Source organism: Lethenteron reissneri, unplaced genomic scaffold (genome assembly GCF_015708825.2).
Source record: "Lethenteron reissneri isolate LAM-NWPU_2019-01 unplaced genomic scaffold, ASM1570882v1 scaffold_210, whole genome shotgun sequence".
In the NCBI taxonomy this organism is placed as follows: domain Eukaryota; kingdom Metazoa; phylum Chordata; class Hyperoartia; order Petromyzontiformes; family Petromyzontidae; genus Lethenteron; species Lethenteron reissneri.
In genome coordinates, this window is record NW_026891732.1 from 264,134 (window position 1) to 268,500 (window position 4,367).

Here is a 4,367-nt window from a genome sequence, read left to right on the forward strand (position 1 = left end):
ATGATGGTGGTGATGGTGATGATGGTGGTGATGGTGGTGATGGTGGTGGTGATGGTGGTGATGATGATGGTGGTGATGATGGTGGTGATGGTGGTGGTGGTGATGATGGTGGTGATGATGGTGATGATGGTGGTGATGGTGGTGATGATGATGGTGGTGATGGTTATGATGGTGGTTATGATGGTGATGATGGTGGTGGTGATGATGGTGATGATGATGGTTATGATGGTGGTGATGGTGGTGATGATGGTGGTGATGATGATGATGGTGGTGGTGATGATGATGGTGATGATGACAATCTAGGGGAGGCGCAGGATCGGTTCAAACATGAGCCAGTGTTGTCCGTCGTGAGTGGGAATTCAACTCGGCGCAGCGCGCTAATCGCTGCGCCACCGATCCCCACACTGCCCCCCCCCCCTAGGTCGACTCAGCCTCAACCGAGTACTCGGCGCGGCGTGTAAACATCGCCACGAGGGAGACACAGGAGGCCGCGCGTGGTGCTGGCCACCCACCCACCCACCCCTCGTGTGCCACAGTGCCGGCCTTCATAGGTGCTGCTACTCGCTAACAGCAGCACTTGCCCCAACAGTCTGTTAAGGCTACACGGGGGATCTTTGTATCGAGGAGTGTGTGTACCGTGGGGGAGATGCGTGTTAAGAGTGTGTGTCACTGCAGGTGTATGTGTGTGTGTGTGCTGCATGTGGTGGTGGGGGAGTGTATGGCGGGCGGTGGCACAGTGGTTAGCGTGCTGCGCTACGAACCCGGCCACCCGAGTTTGATTCCAGCTCACAGCTAACACCAGTGAAACCGGTCCTGGGCCTCCCCTAGGTCGCCTCAGCCTCAAGTTAGTACCTGGTGGGGTGTATAAACATCGCCACTCGGGACACAAAGGTGACCTGGCGTGGTGCTGGTCACGCACTCGCTAATAGCACTTGCCCCAACAGTCCATAGTGCCTATACGGGGTATCTTTGTCTCCCTTTGATGCTGCTAATCCTGCAAAATGCACGGGCATAAGTAGTACTAATCACATACTTGCATTTCCCATAAATATACAAAATTACTCTTGATATGCATATTATTTTGTCTTCTCGTCCTCTGGCTTGAGATGGCTGCCACCTATGGGTCAGATGATTGCCTGCCACCATTAAGCAATTGGTAATTAAATATAAAAAAAAATTCCTAAAAAGTGTAAAACTTTTTGAAAAATATTTTTCACGAAAATAAATTGTCACGCACAACGAGTCTGTGTGGAAAATGTCAGCTCGATTGGATCACCGGAAGTGGGTTAAAAAACGACCGAAAGATTTGCACGGTCGTAAGCGCTCAAGCAAGCAAGTGAACTTAATATAAAGGATTTAAAAAAGAAAAACAGAGCAATGTAATACAATACATTATTAGACATTATTGTTAAAAATAAAGACAAAGTCCATCCGGGGGGGGGACTCCAGAACCCCCTAGAAGATTTGCCCCCCCCCCCCCAAAGTTGACGCCATGGCTACGGCTAGGCCTCGGCAAGGGAAGGTGATTTACCCTTTTTAAATCCTTTATATTAAGTTCACTTGCTTGCTTGCTTGCGCGCTTACGACCGTGCAAATCTTTCGGTCGTTTTTTAACCCACTTCCCGTGATCCAATCGAGCTGACATTTTGCACACAGACTCGTTGTGCATGACAATTTATTTTCGTGAAAATTTTTTTCAAAAATTTTCCACTTTTTAGGAAAAACAAAAATTTCATATTTAATTTAAAATACCAATGTGATAAAAATGAAATTCTTACTCAAGATGAACAGAAATGAATAATAAAATAAAACCGATGCCACGCATATAAAGGATTTATAGTGAAAAACTTTGTTTTTACGGGTTAATTTTTTACCTTTTACCTTACCTGCTAAAGGGTAAAAGGTATGGTAGAGTGATCGTATTGCGGTAAGGTAAAAGGTAGGGTAAAGGTGGCTCGTTGTTTTTAAATCCTTTATATTAAGTTCACTTGCTTGCTTGCTTGCGCGCTTACAACCGTGCGAATCTTTCGGTCGTTTTTTGACCCACTTCTCGTGATCCAATCGAGCTGACATTTTGCACACAGACTCGTTGTGCGTGACAATTTATTTTCGTGAATGTTTTTTGCAAAATGTTCGACTTTTTAGGAATTTTTTTTTAAAATATTTTATTTAAATTACCAATGTGATAAAAATGAAACTCTTACTCAAGAAAAACAGAAATGAATAATAAAATAAAACCGATGCCACGCATATAAAGGATTTATAGTGAAAAACTTTGTTTTTACAGGTTAATTTTTTATCTTTTACGTTACCTGCTAAAGGGTTAAAGGCAGGGTAGAGTGATTGTATTGTGGTAAGGTAAAAGGTAGGGTAAAGGCAAGGCTCGTTTTTACCTTTTAACTCTTACCTTGCCGAGGCCTAGCTACGGCCTCGCTCTTTTGTATCCATTTACACCTCCTTGCATCGTCCATCTCTCACACTCACCCCCAATTTGCAGATGGAGCGCCGGCTAATGCTTGCTCTCGACGTCCCTGAGAATGACCCCGGGCCCTTCCCCAAGCGGCTGGTTTAGGTAAAGGCCCCCTCCCCTCACCCCCTCTACCCCCATAACCCTCCCCCACCGGCGTTGAAGTTGACTAGCGCGGCGGTCGTCACGGCGGTGGCGGAAGAGCGCAGGGCGCTAGCGGCAATCCGGCGGTGGTGACGTGGCTCGCACCTCGCGGCAAGGAAGGTGTCCTGGGTTCGACCCCCAACTCGGGTGCCGTGCTGCGTACGTTCAACCCCCTGTTCGGCAGTGTGCGAGTGTCATGCGTTGGTGAGTGTAAGGGTGAATGTGTGTGTGTGTGGTATGTGGTGTATGTGTCTTTGGGGTTTGTGGTGTTGTATTTAGCATGCCATACATCAGCATGTGATGTTTGTGTGTGTGTGTGTACACATGTATATATGTTGGGGGAGCGGTGGCCAATTGGTTAGCACGCACTGCGCTCTGAACCTGGCGACGTGAGTTTGATTTCCACTTACAGCTCACACCCAGTGACAGTTATCTGAACTTGGTCTCAAATAAGTACCCGGTGCGATGTATAACTGTCTCCACTGGGGAGACCAAGGCGGCCGGGTGTGTTGGTAACTGCATATCACATCCCCTCGTGTGCCATGCCGGCCTTCATATTTTCTGCTGCGCGCAAACTGCCCTTGCCCCAGCAGTCTGTTGAAGGCTATCCGGGGTACCTTTGCGTACGTGTATCCACGTGATGTACGAGCGTACATCATGTAACGCCGTCCCCTGCCGCCTCCCCGACCCCACCTGCGCCTTCCCCGTGTGTGCTCTCGCGCGTGCGCCCCCACAGATCAAGTCGAACACGCATGAAAATACTCTTAGTTCTATCGGTAGTCACGTAGGTAAAAAATGAAATTAAAATTAATAAAGAAAAAAACTAAAAAAAACTAAAAAACTAAAAATAATAATATTAACTTTTTTTCATTTATTTTTTTAAATCCTTGCAGTCACGAAAGCTTCAAATCTAGAACACATGAAAATGCGCGTTATCGCATCGCGGGGCCCGGAGCCGACCAGGACCCCATCGGGGTTTTCATCGTGGATCCTGTGACCGGGTGGCTTTCGGTCAGCAAGACCCTGGACCGCGAGCTCGTCAAAGAGTACCTGGTGAGGCACTCACACTAGTGTAATGCGAGCGTAAACGGCCTCGCGGATATGACGTAACAGGTGGGAGGAGTTGGGTCACGTGGGGAGAGGGAGTGCTTTTAAGGGCAGGAACCGGAAGGGCTGGAGGAGAGTGTGGGAAGAAAGAAAGGTAGGAGGATGGCGTTAGCGGTCGAGATGCCTGAGGCTCCAGTGTGCCCGGGACCGGCCGATGGGGTTCTGAACCTTCCACGAGCGGTGTGGATCCGTGAACAAATGCTTGATGACTCGTTGGGGACCCTGCGGAGTCGGGCTGCAAAGGGAGGGGGGGGACTGGTTTCCGGGGGGACCCTGGGGGCCGCTCTCCGCGATGGACTGCTGATGTGGAGGGAGGGGTTATATGATCGCTGGCATCTGGTTGTACCGTCGTCGTTACGGTACGAATTGATTAGGACTCTGCATTGCGACACGCTATTACACCTGGGGGTGCAGAAAACCTTGTTGACGTTGCAGCGAGACTACTTCTGGCACGGCATGACGACGGATGTCGTCAGGCACGTTCGTGTGTGTCCCGAGTATGCCCGGCGGAAGCCGCCTAAACACCCATATGTGCCGCCGATACAGTCTATTCGGGTGTCTCGAGTTAACGAGTTGGTGGCGTTGGATATTTTGGGACCCTTCCCGCCATCCGCTAAGGGTAATAAATACTTGCTAGTTGGGGTGGAGT

General features: G+C 49.0%; 1 long non-coding RNA gene across 1 annotated transcript; it reads left to right on the forward strand.

The window, feature by feature from the left end:
- Nucleotides 1-440: 440 nt before the first annotated feature.
- LOC133339706 (uncharacterized) lies at nt 441-3,949 on the forward strand. Its single transcript, XR_009754773.1, has 3 exons — nt 441-551; nt 2,498-2,572; nt 3,505-3,949. It is a non-coding gene; the product is annotated as an uncharacterized LOC133339706 (long non-coding RNA).
- The last annotated feature ends 418 nt before the right edge of the window (nt 3,950-4,367 follow it).